General features: G+C 33.4%; 1 long non-coding RNA gene across 1 annotated transcript; it reads left to right on the top strand.

Annotated features, from left to right (window-relative positions):
- The first annotated feature begins 624 nt into the window (after nt 1–624).
- LOC125213465 lies at nt 625–843 on the top strand. The gene is made up of 2 exons (XR_007174947.1): nt 625–681; nt 777–843. It is a non-coding gene; the product is annotated as an uncharacterized LOC125213465 (long non-coding RNA).
- The last annotated feature ends 11090 nt before the right edge of the window (nt 844–11933 follow it).

Genomic DNA, 11933 nt, shown 5'->3' with positions numbered 1-11933 from the left:
TTTGGATGGTACATAGTAAATACTAGTACCATTCCCATTATTATTTGAATCATTATCTTCATCTTTATCATCGTCGTCATTTTGAATATAATCAATAGGTTTCTAGAGCCTATATTGTATGGGCATTACCCCGAAGCAAAGGAGAGTTGTCATACGACAATCTTGCATCATTCACACCTCAAGAATTGAAAAAGGTCATAGGATCTTATGATTTCCCTTTGGGCTAAATTATTACACGACGCCGAAAACTTCCGATGATCCTCACCTTCCGATGGAGAGGGCTACTTTGAATCAACGGGTTTAAATATTCCTGGAGTATTATGTTACTGACACATCACCAAAGCAACCGATATGCGTTATAGAACAAATGGACTCTTTGTCTTGACTTTTGCAATGAGTTCTCATGTTTGGTCAGATCATCATCATGGTCACAAAGTTATGTAATTTCTTTTTATTTTGAAATGAAGAAGGGGGATGAATACATTGGAACAAAGGTAAGGACCATCTCCTATTCATTAGTACTATTAAAAACCATTTATATATTTGTATATATATATCTCACCTAAATCTTTTGTTTTAGTCTGGATCCCGTGGCTGCACTCGTTCCAAAAGGGATTTATGAGATTCTGTATTTGAATGACAAGCATCCACAACTCAAAGAAATATACATCACTGAAAATGGTAATATTCATTTATTAGGTTATAAGGCATATAATATATTTTTAAATAAAAGATATGAAATGTTATTAATAACCTACTTGCTTTACTTCCGAAAGGGTTTTCAACTAAGAGTGATCACACGAAGACAGCCAAAATGGTGTGTGATGATGACCATGATAGGACTAAATACCACCAAGATCATCTTGCTAACATGCTCAAAGCAATGAAGTAAGATCTAAATTAATATCTCAAATTAATAGTATAGTAATCTTTTATCTCGCTACTATTAATTAATACACGTGATGTGCATGGATGACGATTACAACGTACATTTCGAGGAAACCGAAGGGATACTTCGTGTGGTCATGGTGCGACAACTTTGAATGGGGCGATGGCTACACAGCTAGGTTCGGGTGAACTACGTAGACTATGTGAATGATCTCACAAGGTATCCTAAGAATTCGGCCGCATGGTTCGCTAAGTTTCTCAAGAGCAAAAGCCAGCCGCCTGTGTGGTTCCATCCATGGTGGGTCCCACGACCACGGTCTGAGAAGAGAATATATGAAGAGAACGGGAGAATATGAATGCAGAAAAGACTCAAACTCGGCAGGATGTCAATCACGACTAATGTTAGGCACTCGATCCTAGTATTTCATTGGATGTAGCATCTATACGACTATGGTCGAGTTAAGCATTATGTTATGCACGTTGTTTGTGTGTCTTTGAATAAGGCAATAATATGTTAGAGGTAGGTTTCATGCCTCTATCAACTCTTACTATGTTTTTATGAATATTGTAAGTAATAATTCCGTAGGTGTTTATTCGCCTACTTTCTCTTATATGCTAGGTTCAAATTTTAATTCATCTTGCCTACCATCTACTTCTATATCATTGTATCAATTTTAGAAACGAACACTTATTGCACACTTTGTATTATTATTAGTACTTTATAAATATTTGTACTAATTTACAAAGAATGGCATATAGTATTTGGACGTGGCATGGGATTATTGCACATTATATATTTATTACTTAATAAATATCTATATAAAGTGGAGATCAATCGCTAACTAATTAAATTCAAAATTCTAAATTCTACCTATTGACAAGACGTTTATTAAATAACGTCACACTGATTATATATTTAATTAAAAAAATTAATAAATAAAATTAGAGGGTATTAATGTCAATTCCTCTCATTAAAATCATCTTAAAACTTTAAATTTACATAACTCTCTCGATTTAAATTATTTTTTCGCAAAAATATATCAAATTAAAGAGAATTTTATAGGATTCCAACGAGATCTCAATTGCATATGTTCCGACAACGTTCGATGATGAAATTTGATATTTTTTATTTTAGTTGAACGCTGATAACGATTTTTATCAACAAATACATCAAAAAAATCTCAATAAAACCATAAAAATCTAAATAAATACGTTGATATTTTCTCAGTACGTGATATTTTTACGCCCTATTGTGATATTCGTAATACACTATGCCGAAAATAAAAACATTTACTTAAAATTATCATATGATAACATAATGATGATATTACCCTTTGTTGATATTTTTTCTACTATTTATTAAGATTCGTAAGATTTAATCTCATCCACTCATTTTAAAATCTAAGGTGAGATTTAGTCTTGATTTTGATTAGTGCTATAAAGATTAATATGACCCTATCTCTATATCTATACATATATAAAATGCTAGTTTTGGTCTCAATTTGAATATTTATAAGTTTTGGGAGAGATTTTAAATACTTATGAATCTTGGGCAAAATTTTAAATAATTTTAAAAAATATAAATTATTTTTGAGCTAAGTACGTGTAGTAAGTTTTATTAATAGTTAATAGGATATTGTGCCATTAATAAAACAATGTAACAGTTTATTCTATATTAAATTACCTTAATTTTGCATCTAATTCAAATAATTCCATTTTGGACCAATCAAAGTACTTTAATTTGGTGATAATTGTTAATAAAATTACCTCCCATAAGGCATCAGGCGCCAGATTAGCTTTGATAACCGGAAAATACCAATACGTTAATAACTGAAAATATCTAAATTAGTGCATTGTAAAATCAAATTAAACCTTATAAGTCTATGCAACTACATTCATGTACTTAATGACACCATACGTTAGTAACTGAAATTAGACCATTGTAAAATCAAATTAAACCTTTCCCTATGCAATTAGTTTCATGTACTTAATGGCACACGTTAATTTTTAGGAGACTTTTGGAACCTTTATTATTTTTATTTAAATTTAGATATTTAAAAAGTTATATTAAATTTTATTTTTTTCATGGTCTACACATATATGACATGTGGTAGCTATGATTTCACTCACTCAATATGTTATTTTCTATTTCTATCACTCAATATGTTATTTTCTATTTCTATTATATTAGTCATTGAATTTCTTTGGTTTCATCTTCTAATTAAACTCTGTTCCACAGTTTTTTTAAGCGTGATTGAATAGTTTTAATTAACTCTCATTGTTTACGTAATTGCAGGAATTATATATACTACGTGAATTTTGATGTTGGAGGCATTATTTATGCATAAACATTGTGTGAGTATGAGATTTGTAGTTTATTTCGAGAATTGATATTGAGTAGAAAAATGATTTCTCACGCATACGCCTTTTCTTTATCTTTTTTTGAGGGCAACTGTTACTTTGTAATAAGTGAAAATTGAGTAGTGTCTTTTAGGGCATCCACAATAGGGACGATGTCCGCACATCCCGACTGACACTCGAAAAACATCTCCGCCACGTCATAAGGTCATCCCACAACACCGACACGTCATAAGGACACCACCGCACAATAGCGGACATCCCCAAGTACATCCCGGCGGACAATACAATAATAAAAATTCACAAAATATGCAATTTACGAAATTAAAATTTCGACAGAATACAAAGAAAATGCAACCATTTTATTTTTAAAAAAAATGTACATATTTAAATTAAACAAAATACATAGTTCACCAAAAAAAAACATCCTCAAACCAAAAACGATTCAAACAAAATACATGTTATGCGTTGAATCGTATAGTTTGCCGCTAGCCGAATGGTGGTCTCATGGATAATACATGCGTTAGCGTTTTTAAAAAAATTGTATATATAGAGTTACAACGAGCTCGGGACGCTCCGCCGGACGTCCTTCACATTTTATTACAAAACTAATTTATACAAGTGAGACTCATATTTCACTAACTTTTTCTACCCACTTTTTTTTACATTTCTTAAAATTGACATGAATATGATTTTTGACATAAACTAATCTTTCGTAAGCAATTTTTTAAATATTTACGATATTTTAGACAACTTTTAAAATTCATGTAGAAAGTCACGTAAATTAGTTGTGTCAAGTATGATAAAAATATGAAAATAGCAAAATAAGCCGAAGTTTAGTCAAATTTCTAATGAATCTCATAACTTTAAAATACCGATTAAATCATTACTTGGGCGCCTTCAATTGTCTCATGGATTTAAATTTGGGGAATTTTGCATGACGTGGACGTTGGGACGTTCTAGAGAATTGAGCATGTCGTAACAAACATATGAGCTTATTAATATGTTCCTGATGTCCACATCATACGTGCATCCACGCTACGCTCAATTCTTCTAAAATTCAAATTCATGCCTCAGTAATTCATAAAATAATCAAAGTTATGATTTGATTGGTCATTTTTTAAAGTTAAGGGATATACTTGAATTTAACCAAATTTTGTGATTATTTGGGCTATTTACACAAAAATATCATGTACGTCACTGGATATGACGCGACTAGTATTGGGATTTTAACACACGAAATGTACTAGTTATGGCATACTAGTATTTCAAACAACTTTTCAAGTATGTGATAAATATAAGAATTTGTCAAGTGTATGATTTTTAGGGTCCAATATACTTTTCAAACTCAATAATGAATATTTTAAATCATGTAAATTTTTTTACCATTGATTAAAGGATTTATTGGCGAGAATTTTAAGAAAGATTTTATCAATGGAGTTTTTATGTAATCATGTATCTTTGATTTAGATAATGATAATTTATCGGTGAGAGTAAAAATATTTTACTTCCTATGTTCAATAAAAATATGATTAATAGATATAGACGAGGTTAAGACAAAATTGATAAAGTAAGAAATAGGAGAATGCTTGGTAAAGTAAGAGAAAAGGAGAGGGGAACTCATCATTTGATTTTTAACTATAACTAATTTAAGATCATATAATTTTAGAAAATTTATGGCTACAATTTAACCCCAGAATTTTTGTTTTTATTAATTAAATCGAAAAAGATAAAAAAAACTATCCGACTAGGATTTGGATAAAATGTAACTAGATGTTCAAAATATCTTCACACGCTTTAATGCAAGATATAAGTTTTAAACGTTAACACATCGCTTATATCGCTTCTAATGTATTATATCGACATATTTTATATATCATTTGACATTTGTTGTTGTATTGAAAAATAAAAAATTTGTTTTTTTTTTTCAAATTTACATCAAACATAGTCAGTCTCGTAATCCTTATGAAATTATCTTTAATTTGATATGTTTAAAAATAATTTAAATCGGAAAGAATACGCCGCTTTAAAGTTATGAATTTTTCAAAAGTTAGTACAACTAATTTTTTAAATTGCCCTTAATCCCTTATTGGCTTTTTGTTGAAAGATTGACATTCATGATGATCTAAATTCCTTAATTTAATATCTAATGCATTATTTAATCAGAAGCAAGAATTAAGATCGAGTTAAGAATATAACATTCATTATGAACTGTAGTAAAGATTGTTATGAGAAATATACCTATATTATTATTAAATTAATATAACTTCATAAAAATGAAATACACATATTTTTTTAAAAAATCGGAAAAAGGGATATACTTTTAGAGGAGTATTAATCAATTACATATAATTATCAAAATTGGGTGCTGATTATAATGATTAGGACTAGGTTTAAAATGGGCCGAGTATTCATTTCTTGCTCATAAAAGTGGGCCTAATTTTAACTTTTATTAAATGGTCCAATTCGAAGGAAATATCCTGGTTCTTTAATTTTCTCCTAGCATATAATGGGCCTGATTGAATTTTTTATAATTGTATATCTTCAAATGGTGTTTATGAGCAATGGGATTTGATATAAAAAAAAGTACTCCATACTAGTAATTTTCAAGCTCAACCTAACTGTACATGTTTTAGTTCTCTGTTTTCAAATTAATGTGATTCAACCAATCTGGTCTTGTTTAGGTCCATTTTATACCACGAACGTGATTCCACTCAAAGATAAAAATGAAAATAACAAGCTGTGATGTACCAAAACTGTAACATCAAAATGAAACATATACACATATTCAATAATTTTAGAGTAAGTGGAGTATGATTGAGACTTCATAGTACTTCAGCCGGACCCTATATATATATATTGTATATATTAAATATAAAGCTATTCGATTTATTAAAATCTTAATAAAGTGTCGAATCATCTAAACATGCAATAATGGAAGATAGACAATAATTGCTCACAAATCTAATTCAGTGGATTGCAGATAATCAAATTGAAATTTTATCAGGTTATAATTGTGAGAAAATGGACCAATTGAAATTGGGATGAGGAATTAAATCAGGGCTGAATTAATTTAAAGCCCGATTCGTTTTGTGTGGCCCAAATCTATTGAGGTCCGTTACTTACCTAGGGTTAACCGATGGTCGCCATGTAGCCGTTTCACTTTGATCTTGAATGAAGGCGTTGGGTCAAGGGGTGTTTGTTTAGTGTTTAATACTCTCTCTCCCACATTTCATTTTGTTCTGACACTTCTCTCTCTCTTTGACTCTCGAGTTCTCTCCATTCTCTAGCGATTGCCCCCCCCCCCTCTCTCTCTCTCTCTCTCATCTCCGGTCATTCTTTTCTATTTTGGGGAGGAAGAGGAGATCCTTCAACGGCCCTGTTGATGTGGTGGATTCGCAAAGGATCGAACTATTAAGTCTCGATCTGTTTATTCGGTGAAGATTTATGAGGAGTTGAGGGGTGTACGCGGGGTTTGGTGTCCCTTTAGCAAGAAGACTTGCATTAATATAAATAAATCGACAAGGATCTATTTGACCGATTAGCGATTAATCAATTCACATGTTAAATGGATAATTGCATGCTAGAATGCAAATAATTCATGCTTAGAAAATATAAATCCTAAACATGATTTCTACGGGTTTAGGGGTTACGATTTTTGATTTCCCAAAAATCAACGATTGCTCGCGCCTTCTCCACGTGATGATTTCATATTGACCACAGATCTTCTGATGGTTCCAAACTGATTCGAATCGGGGTGGGTTGATCTTATCAAAATACTAGGACTCAATAAAGAAACAAAATTCCTCAACGAGGAGGAGGAAATCTCACGAGAGAAAAACAAAGGAAAAATCGCCCCCTACAAAGAGAAGAAAGAGACGCTATTTTCTATGGGAAAAAATTAATTTTGCCTCATTTATTCTCCTATTTATATTAAGTTCATATTGGGCCCATACAAGATCTATGAAAGGTTTTGATATGAGTTCCTCCAATTAGCTTTTTACTAATTAAATCAACCCCAATTTAATAAAAACTTTTAATTGGAATATTACGAAGCCACTACGAAGTAATATTGCACTCCCATCCAAATCCAAAATTAGAGTTATCCTGGTTTCCATTATTTATATTATTTATTTCCCATGCTTAAGATATAAATGCCCATTAACTAATTAATGTCTGCTATGGACTTAATTAATTAACATCTTATTAATTCCAAGAGTGGACTTAGCAAGAAACACTTATTTATTATTCACGCAGTGATAAAACTCCAACCTGACAGCTTTTAAAGTACAACTTCCATAATTCGTTTTCCACGAACTTTAAAAAGTTCGTGTAATGTCGATTTATCAGCGTTGCCATTTCTCTGCTGATCAAACTGTTCGTTTTCTATTAAGACAATGTCCAAATTATTTTTCTTACTATCGTTATCTTCGTCTTTGAAATTGCTATACGGTGGGTACTATGTACGCCTCAATGGAATTCGGATGAAGAAGTTATGGCCATTATGATGGTACAAGGTCGCACAAAGGTCGCAGCCTTCATCAAATGACCATAACTTCTTCATCCGAGTTTCGATTGAGGCGTACAAGGTACTCCACGCAAAGCTATTTCAAAGACGAAGATAACGATAATAAGAAAAAGAATTTGGACATTGTCTTAATAGGAAACGAACAGTGAATCGACGAAAACCGAATGGGAAAATGGCAACCGACAATAAAGTTCGCATAACTAACTTTTTAAAGTTCGTGGGAAAACCTGAATTCATGGAAAGTTGGTGACTTTAAAAGCAGCTTACCCTTTCTAAATAACAAAACCTTGTTCGAGCTCTTCGAGGACATTATCTAACGAGACTCACCTCGCGCGCTAACTCAACATAATAGCAATCCTAGCACCGCTAGATATTAATCATCACTACCCAATATATCATGATTATTGTGCAAGAAAATCCGCACCATTTGCTAAGTCAAAGTAAAGCATAATCAATACCGTATGTTCAATGCTAACGTATGTAGATTAAGAAATAGTATTTTATTAAGACCTAGTCTTTCGAGATGGCATAAAGACACGTCTTGCTCGTTAGATCCATTCATGCTATACCACACCAACGTTATCTTATTTCGGAAAGGCTTAGAAATAATCGGATCGATATTGCAACCTTTCACGATAGGTAGCCAAAGCCTATCTAGGTTGTGAAATTCTTTCTCTCTTTTGCAAAGCATTGCATAGAACGACCGTATTACCTTAAAGTGGACTCGCCACAACCGGTCTACTAAGCAAAAGACTTAGGCTTTGTTACTTCTTATGTATTTAAATGTTTGTAAAACATTTTATAAATGCACAAGCAAACACAATGTAATAATAATAGTGATTCTATTCATGCAAACTGCTCGAATAATCGAATCGGTTAAAAGTGGTTTTAGAGTTTTCGATAAAAGCAAGATTCTATTCGCACGAAACTTGCTCGAAACATGCTTTTTAGTATACCAAACCTAACATGGGGAACAATCGGTGATGTTCTTGGTGGTTTGCGTGATTGAGATGAGTGTGTGTTGGCTTGGTTGTGAACGGCTTCGGTGAAGTAGTATGGTTAATCCTAGGGTTTGGGGTTTGATTTGTCTCACGGTGCCCCCTTTTGTGACTCGGGTGCAGCGGGTCTTTGGCCCCGTGAAGTTGCGTGTGAAACCCCGAGCCATAGTCCCTGGTTTCGACTTGTTGTGCTTCATTGTGTTTTCTTGTCTCGGATCACTTAGGATCTGATTTTTACTATACTAATTAATCTTGTTAGAGTGCGGGTCAAGTTCCACCATTAGAAGCTCGAGTCAGAACCGGTCAAGGGTTTTGACTAGAGCTAGGGTTTTCTTAACTTGTAGCGCTCGTTAGATTGTATAGTTTGTATCTATTGATCCTTGGGGCGGCTTGGAGATTGACCATCTCTTAAGTGCAATACAAAATAAGAGGTCCCGTAATTAGTGAATCCCAAATGATTTGATCCCACAATAATATTTTTTCATTTTTTTCGGTCAACAACGGTTAAATCTTTACCTATTTGCCGTCGTTAATCCTTCAGAACTACAAAAAGGAGGTGATTTGCTAAGACTATTTGGCTCACAAAAGGTAACAATAACACACTACGAGCACCGGGTTTTGCTGCTACGACGCTCGTAGCAAACTTTTTCGACCACTTTTGCGAGCGAAATTATTTTTCTAACACCTTTGTGCTCGCTAATAAGGGGAAGTCGACCACACCACATTTGTGCTCGCAAGGTTGCTATCACCTCGTTATGCTCGCAATTTTCTAGCACCTCACTTTGCTAGAGGTTTTCGACCATTTGTGCTAGCAAAATTAGTATATACATCACAAATTTTTTTCTCGCAAAAATTAGTATTCATCGCAATTCTAATAGTATTATTTTTTTAAATTTATTTATTTTTGGGCAATTTATTAAAATGAAAATTATAATGACAACAAAAAGTAACAAATTTCTAAAATTACATAAAATTAGTAATATTGTTTTACACTTTAGTTTATAAGACTTGATCTATTTTTGACTTTCATTTCATCAACTTACTCACTATGGTTCATCATAGGGGTGTCGAAATGGGGACCCCTGGGTATCCAATTCGATTTTCGGGGACCGCCCGTACCCGAAAACTTCAATATAATATACCAATCCCGACCCGTATAGTTAAACGGGTAATCCCATACTGACGGGGATCCAAACCCTTATAGGTACCTAAACCCCAAATAATTTGAATTGTGTATTATATTATTCAACGGTATTATGCTTTAGTTTTCGCTTATCATCAATGCTAATCATCTAATATATATAATAATTTTTTGTACTTGTTTGAAATTCTAGAATGAATTTTGGGATTGTTGCTGTTCTACACTTCGACTTTAGATTTTTATTTTTTTACTTTGTTGTATTTGTATAATTTCCAACTATTAACTATGCACAAATATGATGATTTCATCTCTTAAATATAATATGATATGTATGGAATATAATGCAAATCCAAAATAAGCAAATATGATAGAAACCCCGCATGTCTAAAATTAAATCACCATTCAAAAGTCTAATATAAAATAAAAATAATTCCTTTCATCAAAAGTCTAAATATATATAACTTACTAAAAGTCTATATTTTTAAATCTTTAATAAAAAAAGCCCTTTCCCAATAAAAGTTTCACTTTCACCAATCTTGCAATCCTTCATTTTGGGGGCGGATAAAAAATTTGGGAAAAAAAGTGTATCATCGGGGGAGTATATATGGATTTGAAACTAACTAACTAAAATAAAATATTTGAAACCCCATAAATAACGGGTATTATGGGGTTTTAAAACGGGTATACTCGGGGGTAGCGGGTATCCCTTTCCCCGAAAAAATTTAAAACAAACTCCCCGATCCCGCCCTTTTCCCCGTTGCCGTCGGGAAAGGGGGTACTTACCCGGGGGTTTTAAAAACCCGGGGTTTAGGTTTCCCAATACCCGCTACCGTTTGACACCCCAGTTCATCCAAACATTTCCCCCAAACCCCCTTTTTTTTTCTAAATCTAGGGGCAACCGTATTTTGTTCTCTAATTCAGCACATCTTTTTTGTATTTTGCCTCTCCAAAATCCCCCGGGCGCCTCATTTTGCTTTTCTAGCGGGTTTTTTTTTAATAGTGGCCCCTCCGGCATTGCTTGTAACTGTTCACTCGACCTCTCTATTTCGGGTTAACTACATCGGAGATATAGGTAGGGGATAAAATCATGTTTTAGTCGGTTTTTTAAATTTGGGATGTTGAGGTGCTTAATGTTGAGTTTTGATGCTTGAATTGTCTTTTTCCCGCCAATTAACCTATCTTTTGGAGTTTCTGTGTTTGTTAGTTTTTAGGATAAGTAGATAAAAAAGAGGAAAAAAACCCGGCCGATTGTGCATAGGAGGCGGGGGCCTTAAAATTTTAAGGCCAGGGGGTTTTTACTCTTATAAATTCTTGGGCCCGGGTGGACTTGGGGCCCCGGAAAGGACCCGGAAAACGACACCGGGGGTAATTAACCAAAATATTCCACCCGGGTATCAAAGGGCAGCGTGACGGGTTGGAAAAAAGGGGTCGAAATGGTCCCCCGGGGGTGGTTCGTTCATAAATTCTCCCCGGCCCGGGTCGTGGGTTGACGCGTGCGAAAATGCGATTTTGAAGTGGAAAAAAAAAAAGAAAAGGTAGGGTTGGATTAGCGAGAATCATTCTCCCAAACCCCCTCAACCTCACACCACCTCCAAGAACACTTCTAGAGAGAAATTGAAGATTGAAGACTCCAAATCGGAAGATTGGAGTCTTTTTTGTCTTTCCCACTGAGTTCTTAGTATCTATCTTTCATTTTTTTTGTTCGGATTAAAAACTTAGTTTTCTCCAAACATGGTATAAACCCCTTTTTTGTAGAATTCTTGGTAAAATCTTAATTTCATATTTTTTATCCAATTGATTTTTTCTTACCTTGCTCTTGTAGTTATTTGATTATTTTTGGGGTTTTATTCCTTTCAATTGCTTGATCACCACTTGATTGTGTATGATTAATTAGATTAATCGGAGATGAAATTTTTGGGAAATAGGAAAAATTCCCCCAATCAAAAAACTTGGGAGAGTTGAGGTTTTAGTGGGGTCTTTGCCCTTCAGCTTTTGGGAGTTAGGGGTGTTAGGATTAGAA

The sequence above is a fragment of the Salvia hispanica genome, chromosome 1 (assembly GCF_023119035.1).
Source record: "Salvia hispanica cultivar TCC Black 2014 chromosome 1, UniMelb_Shisp_WGS_1.0, whole genome shotgun sequence".
NCBI classification, from domain to species: domain Eukaryota; kingdom Viridiplantae; phylum Streptophyta; class Magnoliopsida; order Lamiales; family Lamiaceae; genus Salvia; species Salvia hispanica.
The sequence above is the reverse complement of the archived record's forward strand: the minus strand, read 5'-3'. Positions and strand labels throughout refer to the sequence as shown.